The 26,130-nt window shown below is 38.9% G+C and overlaps 1 protein-coding gene across 1 annotated transcript in view; it reads right to left on the bottom strand.

The window, feature by feature from the left end:
* SOS2 (SOS Ras/Rho guanine nucleotide exchange factor 2) overlaps positions 1-26,130 on the bottom strand; it is a 113,845-nt gene that overhangs the window by 86,824 nt on the left and 891 nt on the right. The window lies entirely within an intron of this gene.

Below are 26,130 nucleotides of genomic sequence, written 5' to 3' on the forward strand. Positions count from 1 at the left end.
GCATTTTTGGATCCTTTGAAAAATCTATGGAAAGCCATTGAACTCTCTCTCTTCCCTATCACCAAAAAGCATATACACATAAACTATTCTATACAATTTCAGAGGAATTGTGGATACCCTGAAGTCAATAAACCTACTTGAAGTCTATGCAGGTCATGAATCCCAGTAATAAAGGTAACATCTGAAAAACCATACTCCTTTACAAATTACAGAGGTGCTCTGTGAAATAGGTGCTACTCAGCTTTCACAATAGCACTGTCACCACCAGCTATGCTAAGCCCCCCACGTTTTTTTCTTTCTTTTTTTTTTTTTTTAAGCAGCTGCATCCTTCTAGGAATGAGTTGTTTTTGTTTCTAAATTTTCTGTCCTAAATAATAATCCAGTCTGACTGGATATAAGAAATATGGTAAATAACAGTACCTAGCATACAGTAGGTGTCCTATAAATATTTGTTGAAAGAAATAAAAAAAAAGTATTGCTTTCCTTTCTTTTCTTTTTTTGAGACAGGGTCTCACTCTGTCACCCAGGCTCACTGCAGACCTGGGGTCAAACAACCCTCCCACCTCAGCCTCCCAAGTAGCTGGCACTACAGGTGTGTGCCACCATGACCCGGCTAATTTTTAAAACTTTTTTTAGAGATGAAGTCTCACCATGTTGCCCAGGCTGATCTTGAACTCCTGGGCTCAAGTGATCCTCCCACCTCAGCTCCCCAAAGTGCTGGGATTATATGCATAAGCCACTGCACCCAGCCTGCTTTAACTTTTTGTGCCATGAAGTCAGAAGGATATCAGAAGCACTAACACAAAAATAGATAACTTGAATAGCCTCATAGTTAAGCAAAAGTAATTTAAAACCCTCCCCACAAAAAACACAGCATTGAAGTTAACCATTTCATTTGAAGTCTCAAAATTTACCATAGAATTCTTCCTAACATCACATCACGTGCCACCACTAAACCGACCATTGCCAAACAATGATTAGTCTACGATTTAGACTTTGCCATTTCCTAAGAGATCCATGCCTGAACAAAATAAGAGTTTTAAAAAATTAGTATAGGCGCGGTGGCTAACATCTGTAATCCCAGCACTCTGGGAGGCCGAGGTGGGTGGATCACCTGAGGTCAGAAGTTTGAGACCAGCCTGGCCAACATGGTGAAACTAAAAATACAAAATTAGCTGGGTGTGGTGGCACATGCCTGTAATCCCAGCTACTAAGGAGGCTGAGGCAGGAGAATTGCTTGAACCTGGGAGGCAGAGGTTGCAGTGAGCAGAGATCGCACCACTGCACTCCAGCCTGGGCGACTCCATCTCAAAAAAAAAAAAAAAATAGCATAAAATTGTGCATTATAGCCTCATATTTTGTAAGTCTATAGGATTTATAGTAAAATCCCTTCTTTCATTTCTAATATTAGTTATTTGTGTATTCGTTCTTTTCTTGATCAGCATCTCAGAGGTTTATCAATGTTATTAATCTTTTAAAGAACCAACTCTTGGCTTTTATGATCCTATTTTATGTTTGTTTTATATTTCATTTATTTTTGCTTTATCTTCATTATTTCTTCTGCTTTTTATGTTCTTTTGCCAACTTCTTGAGATGGATACTTTGCTCATTTTTGTCAACCTTTCTTTTCTAATATGTATGTTTTCTCTAAAACTACTTTTGTAAAAACCCACATATTTTCATATGGAATATTTTTGTAATCATCCAGTTCAAAATACAGTCATCCTTCAGTGTCCGTGGGAAATTAGTTCCAGGACACCTGTGGATACCCAAATCCATGGATGCCCAAGTCCTTTATATATAATGGTGTAACATTTGTATACAACCTACACACATCCTCCCATATACTTTAAATCTTCTATAGGTTACTTATAACACCTAATACAATGTAAATGCTATGTAATAGTGGTTATATTGTACTGTTTAGGAAATAATGACAAGAGAAAAGTCTGTATGTGTTCAGTACAAATGCAACCATCCATTATTTTCCCAAATACTGTTGATCTGAGGTTGGCTGAATCTATGGATTAAGAACCCAAGGATAAGAATGGTGGACTATAGTTTCTAATTTCCATTATGGTTTCTTCTTTCACCTTAAGAATCTAGAAGCAAATTTCTTAATTTTTAAACATGAGATTTTCTTAAAGGTTTTTAAAATTGATTTCTATAATAATCACATGTGGTCAGAAAACATACTTTCCTTTTCATTTTTATTTACTTATTTAATTTTTTTGAGACAGAGTCTCATTCTGCCACCCACGTTGGAATGCAGTAGTGCAATCATGGCTCACTGTAGCCTTGACCTCAAGCTGGTCTTGAACTTGTGAGCTCAAGCTAGTCTTGAACTTGTGAGCTCAAGCTATCCACCCACCTCTGCCTCCCAAAATGCTGGGATTACAGGCATAAGCCACCATGCCTGGCCAGAAAACATATTTTCTATGATTTCAGTCTTTTGAAATTTGTTGAGACTTGCATTATAGCCCATTATATGAGTCTACCTGGCTTCACTGACAAACTCATCAAACATAAAGGAAGCAATACAACAATCTTAAGCGAACATTTAGAAAATTTTTTTTAAAAAGATACTCTCCAATTTATTTTGGGACTAGACTTTATATAAAAACTCAAAAAGAAAGATGAAAATTATAGGCCATTTTTAGCTCAGCACAGTGGTTTATGCCTGTAATCCCAGCACTTTGGGAGGCCAAGGTCAGAGGATCTCTTGAGGCCAGGAATTCCAGACCAGCCTGGGCAACATAGCAAGACCTCGTCTCTCCAAAATAAAAAATTAGCTGGGCATGGTGGCATATGCCTGTAGTCCCAGCTACTCAGGAGGCTAAGGCAGAAGGATTTTTGAGTCCAGAAGGTCAAGGCTACAGTGAGACATGATGGTGCCACTGTGCTCCAGCCTGGGGGAATGAGCAACACCTCATCTCTAAAAGAAAAGAAAATTATAGGCCATTTTCACTTATGAATCCAGAAAAAAAAAAGCCTAAGTAAAGTGTCACCTAACTAAATTCCATAATGTATACAAATAAGATTATACAATCACAGCCAGGCATGGTGGCTCACACCTGTAATCCCAGCACTTTGGGAGGCTGGAAGTGGGTGGATCATCTGAGGTCGGGAGTTCGAGACCAGACTGGACAACATGGTGAAACCCCGTCTCTACTAAAAATATAAAAATTAGCTAGGTGTGGTGGCACAGGCCTGTAATCCTAGCTACTTGGGTGGCTAAGGCAGGAGAACTGCTTGAACCCGGGAGACAGACGCTGCCATGAGCTGAGATCACTGCAATCCAGCCTGGATGACTGAGCAAGACTCCATCTCAAAAAAAAAAAAAGAAAAGAAAAATAATATGACCATCCCAATATATATGTAAAAAAGCCATTTGAAAAATATTCAACATTCATTCATGATAAAATCTTTTTGTGGGCCCAGCACAGAGGCTCACGCCTATAATCCCAGTACTTTAGGAGGCCGAGGCGGGTGGATCGCTTCAGGTCAGCAGTTCAAGGCCAGCCTGGCCAACATGGTGAAACCCCATTTCTACTAAAAATATAAAAAATTAGCCGCACATGGGTAGCAGGCACTTGTAGACCCAGCTACTTGGGAGGCTGAGGCAGGAGAATCGCTTGAATCCGGGAGGCAGAGGTTGCAGTGAGCCGAGATCACGTGCCACTGCATTCCAGCCTGGGTGAGAGTGAGACTCTGTCTCAAACAAACAAACAAACAAAAAATCTCTTTGTGAACTTCTTTCATTTGATAAAGGATGTATACTAAAAAGCTACAATAGCCTGGGTGCGGTGGCTCAGACCTGTAATCTCAGCACTTTGGGAGGCTGAGACGGGGGGATCACAAGGTCAGAGTTTGAGACCACCCTGGCCAATATGGTGAAACCCCGTCTCTACTAAAAATACAAAAATTAGCCGGCGTGGTGGCGGGTGCCTGTAGTCCCAGCTACTCGGGAGGCTGAGGCAGAAGAATCACTTGAACTGGGAAGCAGAGGTTGCAGTGAGCCGAGATCATGCCACTGCACTCCAGCCTGAGCAACACAGCAACGCTCCATCTCAAAAAAAACAAAACAAAACAAAAAAAGCTACAATAAAATCATAGTTAATGGTAAGACAAGACACTGACAGCTTTCCTTTTGAGATCATGAAAAAGGATATTTTCTATTATCATTTCTATTCCACATTATATTTGGAGGTCCTGGCTAGTGCAGTAAACCAAGAAAAAGAAAATTTCAGAATTGGTAAAGAAGAAACAAATTTGTAGATCATCTGACTGCCCATTGTGATGGTTAATTTTGGGGTACCCATATAACTGGTTACACACTATATCTGGGTATGTCTGTCAGGGTATTTCTGGAGGAGATTAACATCTGAGTTGGTAGACTGAGAAAAGCAGACTACCCTCCCCAATGTGGCCTTATCCACTTGACTAAAGGCCTGAATAGAACAAAAGGCTGAGAAAGAATTCTTTCTCTCCGCCTGACTGTATTTGAGCTGTGACATCGGTCTTCTGCCTTCAGACTCAGACTCAGACTGGAATTTACATCACCAGCTCTTCTGGTTCTCAGGCCTTCAGACTAGGACTAGAATTATACCATTGGCTTTTCTGGGTCTGCAGCTTGACAAATGCAGATCTTGGACTTCCTGGCCACCATAACCTCATGAACCTATTTCCTTACAGTAAATGTCGTGTGTGTGTGTGTGTGTGTGTGTGTGTGTGTGTGTGTGTGTGTGTGTGTGTGTGTGTGTGTGTGTGTGTGTGTGTGTGTGTGTGTGTGTGTGTGTGTGTGTGTGTGTGTGTGTGTGTGTGTGTGTTTCTTATTGGTTCTGCTTCTCTGAAGAATCCACGTGTGTGTGTGTGTGTGTGTGTGTGTGTGTTTCTTATTGGTTCTGCTTCTCTGAAGAATCCACGCACCCATGGAGGACAAAATAATTTACCCATGCAGGACAAAAATATTGTACAGATAAATTACCTGAACTCATAAAAAATAAACTTTTATTTCTATGTACCAGCAACAAAGCTAGCAAACAAAATTTTTAGGCCAGGTGCGGTGGCTCACTCCTGTAATCCCAGTACTTTGGGAAGCTGAGGCGGGAGGATCGCTTGAGCCCAGGAGTTCGAGACCAGTCTGGGCAACACGGTGAAACACCACTTCTACAAAAAATTAGCCAGACGTGGTGGCACACAACTGTAGTCCCAGCTACACGGGAGGCTGATGTGGGAGGATCACCTGAGCCTGGAGGTCGAGGCTGCAATGAGCCATGATTATGCCACTGCACTCCAGCTTGGGTGAGAGTGAGACCTTGTCTCAAAAAAAAAAAAAAAAAAAAAAATTAAATAGCATTTACAATAGAATTTAAAATACCGCGTACCTTGAGTACATGATAAGGTACACATGACTCCTAGGGAGAAAACTAGACTTTAAGAAAAATTAAAGAGCTAAATAAATGAAAGATGATACCATGTTGGTGAACTGTCAGACTTAATATTGTATACAACTGAATTCTCTCAAAATTGATACATGCAGTTATAAAATCACAATCAAAACCAAGCAGGTTGTTTTGCTAAAAATGCCAAGATAATTTCAAAATGTACATAAAAGTGCAAAAGGCTAAGAAAATCAATCATATATTCTTTTTTTAAATTACTGACAACAAAGTCAAATGTCTGTAAGGAAGTATAAGGATTTGCTCAAATGGTTGTCAGGATTTATCACAAAGCTATAGTAATGAAGAATGTGACAATGGCATAAGGATAGAGAAAGAAATCAATGGGACATAACAGAGTCCACAAACAAGTCCACATATATATAGACGCTTATTTACAAAGATGGCACTGTAGAGTATGAGGTGTGGCAGAGAGTTGCCGGGAGGCAGGGAAGTGTATGAATAGTGTTGAACCACTGCAGAAAAATAAAATCAACTCCTACTTCATCCTTTACCCAAAAATCAATCCTAGCTGCATATTAGGCCTAATAAATAAATATACCCAATAAAGCTCTGACAGTGTAAAACTAGATAATATCTTCATGATTTCAGGATTGAAAAAGATTTCTTATATAGGACACAAAAAATTACTAACTATGAAGGAAAGAACTGATAAACTTTATATTAAACTTTAAAATTTAGGTTTATCAAAAGACATCTTTAAGAAAGTAAAAAGGCAAGTTACAGAGTTGGAGAAGATATATGTAGTACATATAACAAAAGGCTCATATCCAGAATATATAGAGAACTCCTAAAAGTTCAGTAAGAAAAAAAATGATAAAAATCCCAAGAGAAAAAATGGGCAAAAAAACCTTAAACTAGCACTTCACAAAAGAAAAAATTCAAATAGCCTATATATACACTAAAAAGTGCTCTAGCTCTTAAGTAATCAGAAAAATGCAAATTAAACGACCATGAAAACTATCCGCTCACCAGGCAGCAAAACTAAAAATTCTGATAATACCAAATGTTGGTAACTATGTGGAGCAATGGGAACTATCACACATTGTTACTAGAATGTAAAATGGTTCAATCACTTTCAAAAACTCTGCCATTAAGTACTAAAGTTCAAGATATGTATAGTCTATGACTGAGCAATTCCACTATAGGATATATATATATAGGATAGATTTACATATATTTCTTTAGAGCTATACAGTCCAATATAATAGACATTAGCCTCATGTGGGTACTGAACACCTGAAATGTAGCTCCACTGAGTTGAAATGGGATGTTGGTGTAAAATACAAACCAGATTCAAGGACTCAGTATTAAAATAAGAAGTCAAATTCTCAATTTTTATGACACATGCTGAAATGATTAGACTTTTTGGGTTAAAAATATGTTATTAAAATCAACGTCATCTGTTTCTTCTTACTTTTCAACTGTGGCTATGATAATTTTCATTTTTAACTTTTATTTTAGATTAAGGGGATATATGTGCGGATTTTGTTACCTAGGTATATTATGTCATGCTGAGGTTTGGGGTACAAATGATCCCATCACCCAGGTACTGAGCATAGTACTACTCCCTCTATTAGTCCTCGGTGTCTATTGTTAACATCTTTATGTCCATGGGTACCCCATGTTTAGCTCTCACCTGTAAATGAGAACATGCAGCATTTGTTTTTTTTGTTCCTGCATTAATTCACTTAGGAGGGAAAATTTTATTTATTTATTTTTAATTTATTATTATTATTATTATTATTATTTAAATTTTTGAGACAGGTTCTCACTGTGTTGCCCAGGCTGGCCTTGAACTCCTGGGCTCAAGCAATCCTCCTGCCTTGTCCTCCCAAAGCGCTGGGATTATAGGCATGAGCCACCATGCCCAGCCTAGGAGGGAAAATTTTAAATTACATGTGTGGCTCACATTGTATCTCTTCTAGACAGCAATGCTCTAGAGAAATGTTTACCAGAAGACATACGCTAGAAGGCTCACAAATAACATTATTAATAATACCTTCCAAAACTAGAAAAGAATTCAAACATTCATCCAGAATGGGACAGATAAATTGTGGCTTATTAATACAATGGAATACACACAGTCAAAAAAATGCAGTAATAATGACAGCTACATAAAATGTGGATGCACCTTGAAAAAATGTTGGCAGAAAGAAGCCAGATAAAAAGAATACATACAATGGGATTCCATTCACAAAGTCAGACAAATTAAACACAAAAATAAAAAATAAACAAATTCAGAACAAATTAAACAATGGCGTTAAGGGATACACGCTAAAATGGAAAAACTATTAAGAAAATCAAAACAGGCCAGGCGCAGTGGCTCGCGCCTATAATCCCAGCACTTTGGGAGGCCGAGGCAGGAGGATCACGAGGTGAAGAGATCGAGACCATCCTGGCTAACACGGTGAAACCCCGTCTCTACTAAAAATACAAAAATTAGCTGGGCATGGTGGTGCACACCTGTAGTCCCAGCTACTCGGGAGGCTGAGGCAGGAGAATCACTTGAACCCAGGAGGCGGAGGTTGCAGTGAGCAAAGATCATGCCACTGCACTCCAGCCTGGCAACAGAGCAAGACTCCGTCTCAAAAAGAAAGAAAATCAAAACAGTGAATACCACAAAAATGGTTACCTTTTGGAGAGTTATTCTGAGAAAAGTGCTGACAATGTTCTGTCTTCTAACCTGAGTGTTAAACAGGTGTTCCTTAAACTGTATATTTATCCTTTACACATTTTCTGATTATATGTTACACTTCACCATAAATGAGGTTTTCAAAAGTTTGAGAATCATCTAGCAAACAGAGGAAATTGAGGGAGAAATTATCAATAAAATAAGTCTAAAGGGCTTTTCTAGTGCCCATGTCACTGAACAAAATTTAAATGTCAGGACACTGGAGACAAAGATAATCCTACAAGACTGGAAGGACAGGGAAGTAAGGAGGAGCAGATTATATACAAGAAGCAGACATTAGCTTCAGATTTCAACAGTAATACTAGAAGTTAGATGGCAATGATGTTCAGCCTGGAATCCAAGACACCAACAATAACAAATGCCATGCTAAAGTGACATTCTTAGATAGAATAAGGTCCAAAACTTTATCTCTCACGTAGTCTTTTTCATTAAGCTTCTGTCATTTGTACTACACTAAAACAAGGGTATGAATCAAGAAAGAAAAATATGGAATAAAGGAAATAAAGGAATCAATAGAGAAGAAAGGTCAAAGGAATGCCCAGGATAAAATGAAAGGAAATTATAGGATGAGAGCTGTACAACAGGAATAAAGGTGACCAGTCCACATTGGTGCAGGTCAGAAGGCTCTGGGAGAGACTGTCTCAAGAAAACGAACTTGACAGAGTATGCAATGGGATGAAAATCTTGATAGGATATTTAGAAAACTGGTAAAAAGTTCGAATTTGGTAATAAATGTACTACATAGAAAAACACACAAACAAGAAAACAAGATAATTAATAACTCCAGTAAAAGCAGTGAGTTAGAAAAGAAAAAGCAGATTAAATAGCATTTACAGGCCGGGTATGCTGGTTCATGCCTATGATCTCAGCACTTTGGGAGGCCAAGGTGGGGGTGGATCACTTGAGGCCAGGAGCTCAAGACCAGCCTGGCCCACACAGTGAAACCCCGTCTCTATCAAAAATACAAAAATTAGCTGGGCCTGGTGGCGCGTGCCTGTAATCTCAGCTTGAACCCGGGAGGTGGAGGTTGAGGTGAGTGGAGATTGTGCCACTGCACTCCAGCCTGGGCAACAGAGTGAGACCCTGTCCCCCCGCAAAAAAAACCCCAAAAATAGCATTTACAGTCATAATAATGTAAACTTTGAATATTAATCCAACTCAAATTAAGATATAACTTTGAAGTGGGGGAAGAGAAAGTGGAAAGTGTGTGTGTGGTTGGAGGGGAACGTATGTGCATATTAAAGAATATTAAATCCTTTGTGCCACTGCACTCCAGTCTGGGCAACAGAGTGAGTCCCTGCCAAGAAAAAAAAGAGAGAGAGAGAAAAAAAAGGATATTAAATCCTTACCCTCCATGGTAGGAAATCAACAGATAACATCCAAAACAGAAAAAAACAAGAAATAGCAATATAAGCAACTTTTTCTTTCTTAGAAATATAGAAGTAAATAAATCACTTTGAAAAGTTAAAGTGGTTTTCTCTAGGAAACAGAAAATTTTGTGTTTAAGGGGGAAGTAATGCTATTTTTCATAACAAGCCTCACAGAGCTAATTATCTTTTTATTTACATAAATAATTTTGACAGAATACAAACTAATTGATAAAGAAAAATAATTTTGAATTGGGGAATGGCGAAGTGGAAGGCCATAGTAAGGAAAGACTACTCTTTGAAGAAGTCTGGTCCAAAAAGTCTAACAGTAAGGCAGTTAGAAATTCATATAGGACCGATAATAAAAAAAAATCAGGCTTTCTAATGTATTTCTATGTGAGAAATATGTTTCTAACATATTTTCTAATAAATTCAAATTAGGTTTTGGAGAAATAAATATTTCCTCTTATACCCTGCACTTCTTTAACACAGCCAGAGGTAACTTAATTACATTTTAACCATACATTTCTAACATATCAATCGACTTTTAAAAGACATTTTTAAAAAAATAGACATTTAACTAGGCGTAGTGGGGTGCCTGTAGTCCCAGCTACTCTAGTGGCTGAGGTGGGAGGATTCCTTGGGCCTAGGAGTTTCAGGCTTCCAAACATAATGAGACTCCATCTCTAAATAAATAAATAAACATTTATATTGTAAGTGTGGCAGTAGACTTCATAAGGCCGTTTCTTTTTTTTTTTTTTTTCTTTTAAAGATGAGGACTACCTAAATTGCTCAAGCTGGTCACCAACTCCTTGGCTCAAACAATCCTTCTGCCTCCTCAGGCCCCCCTCCCTAAGGCAAAGTTGTTTGTTTTTTTTTTGAGACGGAGTCTTGTTCTGTCGCCCAGGATGGAGTGCAGTGGCACGATCTCAGCTCACTGCAAGCTCTGCCACCCGAGTTCATGCCATTCTCCTGCCTCAGCCTCCTGAGTAGCTGGGACTATAGGCGCCCGCGGCCATGCCTGACTAATTTTTTGTATTTTTTAGTAGAGACGGGGTTTCACTGTGTTATCCAGGATGGTTTTGATCTCCTGACCTCATGATCCGCCCTCCTTGGCCTCCCAAAGCTCTGGGATTACAGGCGTGAGCCACTGAGCCCGGCAAGGTTGTTTCTTAAAACATCTTTCCATAAAAAGCCAAGGGCCCCACTCAGTGAAAATGATTGAACATGAGAATTAAAATAATGTCTAACTGGGATGGATTCTTTTTCTGTGATTATGATTTTGTTAAATAAGCTACAAAGCAATTTGAACATCAAGCATCAAAGTTTCTTATGCCAAACTTCTTAATTTCAAATACGAAAACAGTCATAAAAATAAATACACAATGTTAAAATCTCACCCATAAATACTGTAATAGGACATCAAGAGGACAATGGAAGAGAACCATGCTTTACACTTCTACAGAGACAGTAAACATAAAATTACCACAACAAAACCAATTTGCCTATCATATTTTTTGAAAGACTAGTCAGAAAAAGAGCAATTAAAATAATTTCCAGTCTTTAACAGTAGATTAACAAGTCAGACCTGTATTTTAGTTACACCATATTTTCAAACTGCCAGAAGGCATTTCCTTACTGTAACACTATAAATAGAATAGTCTCATACTATAAATCCATGTGTAGACACACACAAAAGCACTTTAACTTTTTACCCTGATAAACCGCTACATTTGACAAGTTATAGAAATGTTATTTCCTAATTTATATTTTTCAGTTTTCCATCTTCACATTTAAATTAAAAATCTTGCCAGTGCACTTGTTTAGTAATTAACATTTGAGTTTCAGGTACAATGTGGAAATAAATCCTTTTGGATATATAGTCTGACTGATATTTATTTTTGCCAAATTCTTCATTGTGTTGCCAAGATTTCCACAAGGACGCAAATATCTCAAACATCAATTAAGAATACTGGCAATGTTTTCATTATTAAATGTTTTGGGGTTTTGGTGTTTTTTTTTGTTTTTTGTTTTTTTTGAGATGGAGTCTCGCTCTTTCGCCCAGGCTGGAGTGCGGTGGCAGCAATCTTGGCTCACTGCAACCTCCACCTCCCAGATTCAAGAGATCCGCCTGCCTCAGCCTCCCGAGTAGCTGGGACTACAGGTGCGCACCAGCACGTCCAGCTAATTTTTGTATTTTCAGTAGAGACGGTGTTTCACCATGTTGACCAGGCTAGTCTTGAACTCCTGAACTCAGGTAATCTGCCTGCCTCAGCCTCCCAAAGTGTTGGGATTATGGGCGTGAGCCACCACACCCAGCCCATTATGAAATATTAAAATTCAATTTAAAAAGAAAATAAAAATTTTAGTTGAAGTATATATACTAAAACTACAAAATACTGGCAGAGCACGGTTGCTCACACCTGTAATCCCAGCACTTTGGGAGGCCAAGGCAGGTAGATCACCTGAGGTCAGGAATTTGAGATCAGCCTGGCCAACATGGTGAAATCCCGTCTCTACTAAAAGTACAAAAATTAGCTGGGCAGCTACTCTGGAGGCTGAGGCAGGAGAATCACTGGAACCCAGGAGGCAGAGGTTGCAGTGAGCTGAGATCATGCTGCTGCACTCCAGCCTGGGTGACAAGAGTGAGACTCAATCTCAAAAAATAAAAACAAAATACAATAGAAATGAATAAATAAAAATAAAAATACAATATACTGCTGATAGGAATTAAATACTTAAATAAATGAAGAGATAAACTATGAGTTGGAAGACTCAACATTGTTATGATGTCAATTCCTCCCAAATAATCTGTAGATGCAACACAATCTCAATCAAAATTACAGCAAGCTTTCTTGTAGAAATTGGTATGTTGATTAAAAAATTCTTATGGAAATACAAAGGTCCTAGAATAAGTAAAACAACTCTAAAGAAGAACAAAGTTGAAGGGCTAACACTACCTGGTTTCAAGGATTTCTATAAAGCTATGGTAACCAAAACAGTATGGCACTGACATAAAGATAAGGAAAACAATCAATAGAACAGAATAGAGAATCCAGAAATAAAACCACACATATATGGGCAACTGATTTTTTAAATAAAAGCATGAAGACCTTTAGCAAAGGAAAAGGATAGCCTTTTCAATAAATGGTGACAGAACAACCAGATATCCATATGCAAAAAAACAAACATACCATATACAGAATTATCACACCATATATAAAATGATTCAATCAGCACCATAAGACAAGGTGAGTTTTTTTTAAAAAGAAAGAAAAAGTGATTCAAATGAGTCATAGATATAAATATAAAATTTAAACTACAAAATTTCTAGAACAGGCCAGGTATGGTGGATCACACCTATAATTGCAAAACTTTGGGAGGCTGAGGCCAAAGGATCACTTTAGGCCAGGAATTCGAGACCAGCCTGGGCAACAGCCTGTCTCTATTTTTGAAAATTAAAATAAATAAATAAAAAATTTCTAGAAGGGAAAATTTTTGTAACCCTGGGTTAGGCAAAGATTTCCTAGATATGACACTAATGGCGCAGTCCCTAAAAAATCAAATTGATAAAAATTTAAAACTTTTGGCCAGGCATGGTGGCTCACGCCTGTAATCCCAGCACTTTGGGAGGCTGAGGCTGGCAGATCACGAGGTCAGGAGATCAAGACCATCCTGGCTAAGACGGTGAAACCCCGTCTCTATTAAAAATACAAAAAATTAGCCGGGCGTGGTGGCAGGCGCCTGTAGTCCCAGCTACTCGGGAGGCTGAGGCAGGAAAATGGCGTGTACCCGGAGGCGGAGCTTGCAGTGAGCCAAGATCGTGCCACTGCACTCCAGCCTGGGTGACAGAGCGAGACTCTGTCTCAAAAAAAAAAAAAAACAAAAAACTTTTGGTCTCCAAAACATAGTATAGGCCAGGTGCAGTGGCTTATGCCTGTAGTCCCAGCACTTTGGGAGGCTGAGGCAGGACGATCACTTGAGGCCAGGAGCTTAAGACCAGCCTAGGCAACACAGCAAGACCCTATCTCTTAAAAAGAAAAAAAAAAAAAAGAAAGAAAGAAAAAGATGAAAAGATAGTATTAAGAGAATGGTATACAATGAAACCTCCATAAAAGGAAAAAAAAAAAGGCCGAGTGAGATGGCTCATGCCTGTAATCCCAGTACTTTGGGAGGCCAAGGTGGGTGGATTCCTTGAGGCCAAGAGTTTGAGACCAGCCTGGGCAACATGGCAAAATCCTGTCTCTACTAAAAATACAAAAATTAGCAGGGCATGGTGTTGGGTGCCTGCAATCCCAGCTACTTGGGAGGCTGAGGTAAAAGAATCGCTTGAACCCGGAAGGCAGAGGGTGCAGTAAGCTGAGATTGTGCCACTGCACTCCAGCATGGGCGACAGAGCAAGACTCCGTCCCAAAACAAAAACAAAAACAAAAACAAAAAAACAACTCAACAAAAATGGGCCAAAGATCTGAACAAACACTTCACCAAAGAAGATTTATGGAAGGCAAATAAAAACATGAAAGATGTTCAACATCATTAATCACTAGGGAAATGCAAACTAAAACCACAAAGTACCATTACACCGCTATTAGAATGGCTAAAATTAAATTACCAAGTACTGGCAGGAGGAACAGGATCTCTTATATTGCTAGTGGGAATGTAAAACCATACAACCACTTTAGAAAACAGTTTGAAAGTTTCTTAAAAAGTTAAGCAGCCAGGCGTGGTGGCTCACACCTATAATCCCAGCACTTTGGGAGGACGAGACAGGTGGATCATGAGGTCAAGAGATCGAGACCATCCTGGCCAATATAGTGAAACCCTGTCTCTACTAAAAATAGAAAAATTAGCCGGGCGTGGTGGGGTGTGCCTGTAATCTCAGCTACTCAGGAGGCTGAGGCAGGAGAATCACTTGAACCCGGGAGCCGGAGGTTGCAGTGAGTCAGGATTGCAGCACTGCTCTCCAGCCTGGCAACAGAGCGAGATTTCGTCTCAAAAAAAAAAGTTAAGCATCCACCTACTATCCGATCCAACCACTCTTTGGTAATCACCAGCAATTTCCATTCTTTGTATTGAAACATATCTTCATACAAAGACTTGTACACAAATATACATAGCAGCTTTATTTGAATAGCCAAGATCTGAAAAACCAAATGTACATAAATAAGTGAATGGATAAACAAGCCACAGTATATCTACACAATGGAATACACTACTGAGCAATAAAAAGGAATGAACTATTGATATATGCAACATAAATGAATCTAAAATAATCATGCTGAAAGAAGCCAGATTGAAAAAAAGAGTATGTACTGTATGATTCTATTAGTATTAATATAAAACTCCAGAAAATGCAATCGATAATGACAGAAAACAGATTAGTGATGGCTTGGGATGTCTCCTAAGTGGGAAGAAATAGAAGGGAGAATTACAGTCAAGAGGAAATTTATGGGGCTGAAGGATATGTCTACTAGCTTTATTGGGATGGTTTTACTGTGTATATATAACTTATCACATTGTTGAAAACATCAAATTGTACATTGTAAATATATGCACTGTAAATATATACTTTATATCAATTACATCCCAATAAAGTTTTTAAAAATAATTCTAAAATATAATATTCTAAGGCAACATTTTTCTAATCAAAGTGTATAATCAAGAATTGAAACCACAGTTGTATACTCTAAACTCATTAAGATCAGGAACCATTTCTCGTTTGTTTTTTGGGGGGCAGGGGAGAGGTGTGGAGACAGAATCTTGCTCTGTCACCCAGGCTGGAGTGCAGTGGTGTAATCACCACTCACTGTTAAGCCTCGAACTCCTGGGCTCAAGTGATCCTTCCACCTCAGCCTCCCTTGTGACTGGGACTACAGGTAGGCACTACCACACCAGCTCCCATTTCTTGTTTTTGGTCTCCTCCTCCTATTTCCCTACACCTGTATTCTTAGCATACAGGTAATCTAGTATGTCATTAAAAGAACAGACCCTGCACTGGGGCAGGCGCGGTGGCTCACGCCTGTAATCCCAGCACTTTGGGAGGCCAAAGTGGGCAGATCACGAGGTCAGGAGATCGAGACCATCCTGGCTAACACGGTGAAACCCCATCTCTACTAAAAATACAAAAAAAAAAAATTAGCTGGGCGTGGTGGCGGGCGCCTGTAGTCCCAGCTACTAGGGTGGCTGAGGAAGGAGAATGGCGTGAACCCGGAAGGCAGAGCTTGCAGTGAGCCAAGATAGCGCCACTGCACTCCAGCCTGGGCGACAGAGCGAGACTCCATCTCAAAAAAAAAAAAAAAAAAAAACAACAACAAAACAGACCCTGCATAAAGAAAACAGTCAGTAAATACTTGTCAAATAGATTCACAGCAGCAAACAGATCTCTTGGCCTCACTGAAATAATCTGGATACTGGAAAAAATTTTAAACTCCATAAAATTTGTTTTCATTTCACTGGATACGTATCTGGAGACCTGGTTCTCATACAACATTATAAATGAAGGAATTCTCTCTCTTATGTTTCTCTATTCCTCCCACTGTCTACTAATACTTCTCAGAGTCCATGCTCTTAATTAGGTACTTTCAGCAGGCTTTCACAATGTAAGTTTATTTAAAATACAAGTAAGTACAGGCCAAGAAGCTATTTCTACTTAACTTAATATTAGGTGAGAGCTTACCATAATATAATCAAATGTGTAAAACAGATTAGCTGAAGCAAAAATTTTTGTCATCAAAGTTTTCTTTGAATGGCGTATGACCTAGAAGCACCTTCCCATAAAGGCAGGCCATTTGCCTGTAAACACAAGAGAGTACAGGCTAGATAAATGGTTCCCAACTTGTTCCAGTGGCAGATCATTTGGAAATCAGTGTTCTTTGCAGAACATGAAATTTTAAGACTCATATTCTATCACAGCACGGACAATGCTAATAATGACTTTAAAACTTAAAATCAAACTACAGGAACATGTTTCTAAGAAAAAAACCAAAAAGTATTAAAAGTCATTTTCCCTTTAAAACCTCCATTATCATTCGTTCATTTATTTTACAATCTTTCACTACTCACTAGCAAGTAAACTGCAGCAGACAACAAAGATTTTTTTTTCTAATTTATGGAAGAAAAATAAAATTGAAAAAATAATTGCTTTTTTTCCCCTGTGAACTGGGAAAGATCACTATTAAATTTGTTTCATTCATTTATGTTTAATAAATCCCTGGGCCAAACACCCATGTCTGTCAGGATACTTTGTAAACAGCCATACGTACTCTTTCCTAAAGAAGATCTGCCTGACAAGGTGCCTGCACACAGTGAGTAAAGCAGGGTCTCCTTTTACACCTCTCTTTTCACAGATGCCCTCTCATTTTACTAAGAAAGGCAGATCTCTCACTTATCTTGAAATTCTCTATAGGATACATGTTGCTCTGAAGTACAATAAATAAATCCTAGACACTAAACAAAGAGACAATTACAAATATTTTCATTTAAGTATCTTGCCTCTTCCATTCTCTAGCCTAGTCAAAAAATACATCCTCCTGAGGGGACAGGCCCATGAAAATAAAAAGAAAGCATCTTTAAGATTTTTTAAAAATTAGCCAAGTGTGGTGGCATGTGCCTGCAGTCCTAGCTACTCAGGAGGCTGAAATCAGAGGATCACTTGAGCCTGGGAGGTTGAAGCTGCAGTGAGCCATTATCATGCCACTGTACTCCAGCCTGGGTGACAGAATGAGACTTTAATAATAATAATAATAATAATAATTCAGTTCAAAAGACAGGTTTTAAAGCTTTACGGTTGAAGGGAAAATCTTTTTAAATTCAATACGTAGACTTTTTTGTTGTTGTAAAGAAGTATAAATAAAAAAGTGGGATTAAAGACTTAAATCTAAAAATATTATATTAGAATTATGTAGGGGAAATACAATGAAAAATGTTCACAGAGAAAAAAAGGACAATGTAAAATTTCCAACTTTTAAAGACACACTTTTCATGTGTATTTTTAAAAAATGATGGTGGATATCAAATTATTTTGGTATTTAAATTCCATTCGGCACATTTAAAAGACTGATGGAACTGTTTTTCCTTAAAACATCAGTATTTATAACACATATGAAATTACATCTACTGCAACTATTTAAATGTAAAATGAAAATTTCTAGATGTCAGCATAAAAATGTGCAAGTTTTTCAAAATTCTTTTGGGGATACACAGCAAAAAAAGTTAGAAAACTCCTAATTTAGGAGAAAGAATCAAGTAGATTAAGTGATGAATAGATGTTAGCCTGGCACGAGAAGGAGGGAAAGAATGATGACTAGGTTTCTGGCTTGAGAACTGGATATATCATTTATATTGGAGATACAGGTTTATGGAAAAAAATACTGTGAACACTGATGTGGGACTGTCTGGGAAGCAGGAGGATGTAGCAGTTTCAGACAGGCTGTAAGAGAAAATCTCTCCAAGAAAATGTTGTCTGACTATAACGACCTAAAGGAGGTAAAAGGGCCAGCCACGTGATTATCTGAGGGAAGGGTGTTTCAGGTAGAAAATTCAGCAAGTACAAATGTCCTAAGACTAAAACATGTCTATGTTATAGAAACAAGAAAGCCAGTACGGGGCAGAAGCAGAACAAACAACGGACAATATTAAAGAGGTCAGAGAGGTAAAAGTGGGAGGTGGGGCAGCCCTAGACTGCAGAGGGCCTAGTAAACCTTTGGGAGGACTTTTTTGACTTTTATTCTGAGAAGCACTGAGAGGGTTTTGAACAAAGGAGTGAAATGATCTCACTTATCTCTTTGTGTTTGGGGGGAAAAAAACTAAATAGGGCAAGAGTAGATGATCAGAGACCAGTTGAAAAGATATTTCAATATTCCAGGAGATTGGTGATGATGACTTGGTTCCAGGTGGTAAAAGTCAAAAAGTATAAAACGGTAACTAAATATAGTTATAGTTTGAAGTAGAGCTAAAAGGATGTGCTGACAAATCAGATGTGTGGTATAAAAAAAGACAATATTCAAGAATAACTTAAGATTTTTAGTTTGAGCAACCGGAAGGATGGAGTAGCCATTTATTGATATGTGAACCACTACAAAAGGAACAAGTTTGCGGGGAAAGAAAAGGATACAGTGTTCGTTGAGATGCCTGTGTGGAAATATCAAGTAAAATGTTGGCTGGGTGTGGTGCTTCATGCCTGTAACTCAAACACTTTGGAGGCTGAGGCAGGAGGAATGCTTGGGCCCAGGAAGTGGAGACCAGTTTATGCAACACAGTAAGACCCTGTCTCTACAAAAAGTTTTTAAAAAATTGGGCCTGGGTGTGGTGGCTCATCCCTGTAATCCCAGTACTTTGGGAGGCCGGGGCGGGCAGATGACGAGGTCAACAGATTGAGACCATCCTGGCCAACGTGGTGAAACCCCGTCTCTACTAAAAATACAAAAAAATTAGTTGGGCATGGTGGCGCATGCCTGTAGTCCCAGCTACTCGGGAGGCTGAGGCAGGAGAATCACTTGAACCTGAGAGGTGGAGGTTGCAGTGAGCCAAGACTGCATCACTGCACTCCAGCCTGGCAAAAAAGCGAGACTCCATCTAAAACAAACAAACAAAAAATTAGCTGGGTGTGGTGGCACACACCTGTAGTCCCAGCTATATGGGGGCGGCAGGGGGGTGAGGTGGGAGGATCACTTGAGCCCAGGAGATTAAGGCTATAGTGAGCTGTGATCTTGCCACTGCACTCCATCCTGGGTGACAGAGTGTGACCCTGTCTCAAAAAAAGAGTTGAACATTCATGTTTAAGAAAGAGGTCTGAGCCAGAAATGTAAATTTGGTAATTATCAGATTTAGATTATATGTGAAGCAATGAGGCAGGATGGCATCTCCAAAGGAGTATGTGTTAACAGAAATAGAAGTCTAAAAAATGGCCAGGCGCAGTGGCTCACACCTGTAATCCCAACACTTGAGGGTCTGAGGCGGGCAGATCACAAGGTTAGGAGTTCGAGGCCAGCCTGGCCAACATGGTGAAACCCTGTCTCTACTAAAAATACAAAAAAAAAAATTAACCAGACACAGTAGTGCGCGCCTGTAATCTCAGCTACTCGGGAGGCTGAGGCAGGAGAATTGGTTGAGCCTGGGAAACAGAGGTTGCAGTGAGCCAAGATCGCACCACTGCACTCCAGCCTGGGTGACAGAGCAAGACTCCGTCTCGGGGGGGGGAAATATATATATATATATACACACACACACACACACACAAACACACACATATACACACACATATATATATAAATGGGCTCTGGGGAGGTCAGAAGGATGTGGTCACAGGAAGATGAGGAGGAATCAAGGAAAGGGGAACTAGAAGGAATATTCAGAGAAAAAAAATCCCTGAAAGCTTGATGTTCTTCTGGAAGCCAAATGAAGAAAGGATTTCAAAAAAAGAAAGAGATCAACTGTCAAATGCTGCAATTAAGAAAGAACTATAATATACTTTGTATGTAAGAAGCAGTTTTTGGCAGGCAGGTGGCTCACTCCTGTAATCCCAGAACTTTGGGAGGCCAAGGCTGGAGGATCACTTGAGTCCAGGAATTTGAGACCAGCCAGGGGACATAGCAAGACCTTGTCTCCACAAAAAAAAAAAAGAAAATTAGCTGGGTGTAGTGGCACATGCCTGTAGTCCCAGCTACTCAGGAGGCTATAGTGGGAGGATCATTTGAGCCCAGGAGTTTGAGGCTGCAGTGAGCTATGATCATGCCACTGTACTCCAGCCTGCACAGCAGAGCAAAACCCTGTCAAAAAAAAAAAAAAGAGAGAGAGAGAAGAAATAGTGTTTGAGTTTACAAAATGACCTAATGAAGAAGAAAACTGGAGTACAGAAAACTTTACTTAGAAGAGCTAATACTAGTCCTTATATCTAGATCTTGGTATTATTTTCATCTTGTTGCTTCACTTCTACATGTTAAAATGTGAAGTGTGTAATACTTTATCCATTTGAAAAAACTGTACTAGCATATATTCTTATGTAAAAGAAGAAAATAATTTTTTATGGACATGGGACCTCGCTATGTTGGCCAGGTTGGTCTTGAACTCCTGGCCTCAAGCAATCCTCCCATCTCAGCCTCCCAAAGTACTAGGATTACAGGCATGAGCTACTGCACCTGGCCCATGGAAGAAAATAATTTTTGGTTGTTAATTTCTAACATGAGATAATGCTAAATCCATTAGTTACATTAAAATTCCTTTTGATTCAAATATGCAGGATATAATCAAACTACTGTTCCCTTGAAAGAGAGTCCATGGCTAATATAAAAGACATATAGTTGATTTATGTCAAGTGGTAACACAGGTAATGCTCTGAATACTCAGCATAAAACACTTTAATGGAATATTATTGCTCCAAATATACCATACCAAAATTAAACCGAAAATAGAAGGCTACTTAATCATGGCTGACAGGGAGCCAAGTACAGCAAGTTAAAGTACATTCCTACCGCTCATCTAGTTCTGGCTGAACTCTTCGGGTCAGTTTGGGTCATTATTAGTTTGGAATAATTCCAAATGACTCCCTCGAGTTCTACTGTTACATTCAGCGGCTTTAGGAATTCCAGAATAGGCTTCATGTCACAAAAATCACAGGATCGCTCATTAGTTTTTGGCTTTGACTTGAAGTAATCTTTTCAAAAAGCAATTCTGATCAAGTTAATCTAATTACTTTGCTATGTAAATGAGAACCCAACAGGACTTCCTATTCTCAGGCAGAGACCTTAACTCAGTGTACCTACAGTCTACCATACTAGCTTCATCCACTTATTCTTCTTGTTTTTTAAAATAAGTCATTAAATTCAGAATCTGAGACCTATTCAAAACAAACAAACAAACAAATCATGTTCTTACTTTCCCCTCAGCCTCAAATCCTTCCCCCTCTTTTTTTTTTTTTGTTAATTCTACTGATCTTTCAGATAACTGTTTACTTCCTTATTGTCCCTCTGCCACAGCCACTTAGAACACAAGCTTTATGACAGCAGGGGGCTCTGCTACATCTTCCGTATCAAGAACAGTGTCTGCAGCCAGGCGAGGTAGCTCACAACTGTAATCCCAGCATTTTTGGAGGCCCAGGTGGGAGGGATCGCTTGAGCCCAGGAGTTCAAGACCAGCCTGGAGAGAGTAATATTACTATATTTGAATATATAATCTAGAAAGAAGCACAAATGTTGCTTGCTTAAAGTCTTCTTTGACTCTCATATATCAATGACACCAGTTATATTTTCTCAGATCACCCTGTACTTTTCTTGTGGGCCTCAGGAAAGATCCAGTGCTATCTTCTAAAACAAACTTCCAAGAGACATTTGTACAAACGCAGAAACACTAGGATCTCAGTAGAACTTCACAAAACCATTTTTAAATCAAAGCCCCTACCGATCTTTTTCCTTGCCGTAGACTGCTATTAATTAACCCAGACATTCTCTCACACCGCTTGCCTTTTAGATATCTAAGAGCAAATTGTCACGGGGTGGGGAGGTCGATATTTAACCTGAATCTAATTGGACTCAGGAACAAAGTAATTCAACCAATTCTTTCTAGCTTTCTCTGACATTTATAACTACAGCTGGCAAGAAAACAGCCAAATTCTTTTCTATGGCTAGCCTGGTGAAAAACACCTTACAGAAAAGACATCTACAAAATAAATATCAGGGACTGTAAAATCTGATAAAATGATTTTGAGGCATATTTCCCATATGAAGAATGCTGATTTATCTCAACATATAATCAAATAACATATGCATATAGTACCAGGGCATTTCAAAGACACAGGTAATAAACTGCATTTACAAATATACACCATGCTCTTTTTTCCCCAAGTAACACAATAGCTTCAATGATCTTGGGGAGCAGTGTTGAAGGCAATTATGTTCTAGGCTCCTTTAGGGAAGATACATAATTTAGCAGTAATGTTAACAATCCATGCATTATCCATTAGTAGTGTCATTTCACTCTGCTTTGTAGCTCTCTCTGTTCTTAAATGATCTAGGTGAGGTTCTGTTTTAAAAGTTAAAGAACAAGCAAAAAGCTAAAGAACATCACATTTCTATTCCCAAAATTATTTTTCCATAAATCTATTTGTCTATCTCTGTGTTTCTTTTTCTTTCTTTCTTTCTTTTTTTTTTTTTTTTTGAGACAGAGTCTCGCTCTGTCGCCCAGGCTGGAGTGCAGTGGTGCGATCTCAGCCCACTGTAACCTCTGCCTCCCAGGTTCAAGCAATTCTCTGCCTCAGCCTCCCGAGTAGCTGGGATCACAGGCATGCACCACCACACTTGGCTAATTTTTGTTTTTTTTTTTTGTTTTTTTGTTTTTTTTTTTGAGACAGAGTCTTACTCTGTCGCCCACGCTGGAGCGCAGTGGCGCAATCTCAGCTCAACCGCAAGCTCCGCCTCCTGGGTTCACGCCATTCTCCTGCCTCAGCCTCCCGAGTAGCTGGGACTACAAGCACCCGCCACCACGCCCGGCTAATTTTTTTTTTTGTATTTTTAGTAGAGATGGGGTTTCACCGTGTTAGCCAGCATGGTCTCGATCTCCTGACTTCAGGTGATCCGCCCGCCTTGGCCTCCCAAATGGGATTACAGGCATGAGCCACTGCGTCCAGCCCATCTCTGTTTCTATGTAATGCAATGAATACTTGAGGTTGGTTTTTTAAAAATCCCTTGCATTTTCAATGTTGACAATGGTGACTTTGTCAAATACATATATATATATATGGATCTATATATGGGTATATATGGATATATACATGGATATAGATATAGATATCCAGTTTTCATAAAAACTAGCCAAAACTAGAAAATAAGCAAAAGAGAATACTGGGTGTGTTTCAGTACAGTGCTATGCTTGAATCTTTTATTAATTTCTACTGACTGAGCTATTTTATACATCTATAAGATTAAGTTACAGCTTTTCAGCAGACAGAGATGCAAGTAATTTTTTTTTTTTTTTTTGAGATGGAGTCTCACTCTGTCGCCCAGAATGGAGTGCAGTGGTGCGATCTCAACTCACTGCAACCTCCGCCTAGCAGGTTCAAGTGATTCTCCTGCCTCAGCCTCCTGAGTAGCTGGGATTACAGGCACACACCACCACGCCCAGCTAATTTTTGGTATTTTTTAGTACAGACGGGGTTTCACCATGCTGGCCAGGCTGGTCACAAACTCCTAACCTCAGTTGATCCACCAGCCTCAGCCTCCCAGAATGCTGGATTACAGACGTGAGCCACCACGCCCACTGAGATGCAAGTAATTTTTAGCCAGAGGAAAAGACAACCCAAAGCCTACTCTTTTATGTTTCTTGTAGGATATTAACTAATTCTGTATGCAACCCAACAGTCTTAATATTCCCTTATTAAACTGCCTATAAATACCTCCTCAAATTTTCATATTAAGTGACTTTAACATCTTACTAGTTCCCTCATTAAGTAATGGGCTGAATCAAAATCATTGATACATGTTCATTTACATTTGCATGGAAGTGATGACTTTACTTTTCTGAAAATTACGTTCTCACAGGTTTGGAGGTTCCACCAAGATGTCCAAGTGGACTAAACTGACAGAGCCAAGTAAGCTACATTGCTGCTTTCACAGACACAAATATCCCTTACTGAACTCTAAGCTCAGAATCGCTCTCATTTACATAAACCAAAACCCCAAATTTTAGAATTTTTGATTTAGATGGTATACACCTTTGGAGGGACCTTTATTTTAACTTTGTACTCCTAGGATCCCGCATCATGTCAAGTACGTAAAATGTATTCAATAATGGTTAAGTGAATTAATGAAGCTAGAATACACCACATGTGCAATGGCAACACCAATTGAAGGAGATACTCCAATCAAATCCTAGTTGTCTTTGTAACTATCTGGTCAGCTAGAGGAAGGACACCAAGTTCTAGATGCTCTGAATGTGAAGAATTTCCCCCAAAATGGTAGAAATTCTCATTTTACAAAGACAAGGTGGCTGATGCATACCAGAATTTAAAACTTCCTGCAAAGAAAGAGTGAAACTTTAGCTCCCTAAGAGCTACAGCTCCTAGCAGGCACTACAGACCTACAAGTTGCAATGTTCTAAATACCACAAAAGTGGACATAATCTTAATTACTTTTACCAAAATTTTTCCAAAAATATAAAAAAATTTTCCATACTAATGTACTTCAATTCTATCACAGCAGTAAGTTAATAGAAAATGTTTTCTGAATTCACCTCAAAAGACCAAATTTTCTTAGATGTATTTATTTCATAAAGAACATACTAGAACTGTGGAATATAACATAGTACCTACAAGGCACCTGAGTTCCAGGAAAACAAGCAAAATATAAATGCAAAGTAATAGCACCAAAGCAATGGACTAGGATTGGATGCTAATCTTGGCTTTGTCTCCAGCCTAACTTGAAAAACAAAAACAAAAACAAAAAAATCTGGGTCTGGTGCGAGGTGGCTCATGCCTGTAATCCCAACAGTTTGGAAGGCAGAGGTGGGCAGACTGCTTGAGGCCAGAAGTTCAAGACCAGCCTGGGCAACATAGCATAACCCTGTCTCTATTTGAAGAAAAAGAAAACATAAATCTGTTTCTGGACATAAAGTATTATTAGAATCAAAGCTACCTATTGAACAAGTTATGCAACACACACTCAAATACTATTTGCTACCAGAAAGTTATAAATGGGTATATACCTGCGTCACATTGCCAACAATATAGGCCTACCTGATTACTGCACTCACACTTGTCTGTGGTCAAAGGGCTAATTACTATCTAGGCATTTCCCCCTTTGCTTGTAATTCAGGCCAGAGTTCATTATCACCACTCAGCACACTTTTCATTTCTTTCCCTCTCCTTACAGAATTGGGCTGCACATGGAAGTAAGGTCAATTTAATACTTTAGCACTTGGTATACCAATGGAATAACTGTCTAGCTGCCACTAGTCATTTCTGCCAAGTTCTTTAAAAAGATACGACTTGGTGTTTGCCCTGAGGAAAGCAATACTTCCTTGTAAGAATTATGAAAATAATGGAAAATCTGCAACTCTCATGCATGAGGAAAATGTCTTTAACTTTAAAATACACTACTTCCTTTCATTTATAGAAATTTAATGTCTGAGGATATACTTTCCAAGTAGAGTCTTTTAAATTAATCTTTATTTTTTCCTTATTATTTTAGAATGTATTCTTGGTTATTTTGCACAAAAGGCAGAAGAGACTAAGTCTGCATTAATGGCAAAGAAAGCCCCTGCTCAGCAGGCGTGACAGCTGATCACGCAACCTATTCACAGTCTTTAAACGTCTTGATCTTACAAAAGGGTTTATTATAAAAATGATCGTATGGTTACTACCTAAATTCACAGAGGAAGACCGCCACCATCTACAGGAAAGATGCACCCTAGCAATGCACCCAAACGTGAAAGACTGATTTGCAGGAGTTGCCCCTTTTTTGTTCCTTAAAATGATTTCAAGTCCTAAATCGCAATTTGGTCGTGAAGACAATGAAGACACTGACCAAATTTTCTAAGAGTAATCTCTTGTAAACAGGTAAGACACCGTTTGCAGGAAGCGGGAAGGCGCTTTAAATTTACCTTGAGAACTGCAAAATGA

This window comes from Pongo abelii, chromosome 15, assembly GCF_028885655.2.
Source record: "Pongo abelii isolate AG06213 chromosome 15, NHGRI_mPonAbe1-v2.0_pri, whole genome shotgun sequence".
NCBI lineage: Eukaryota > Metazoa > Chordata > Mammalia > Primates > Hominidae > Pongo > Pongo abelii.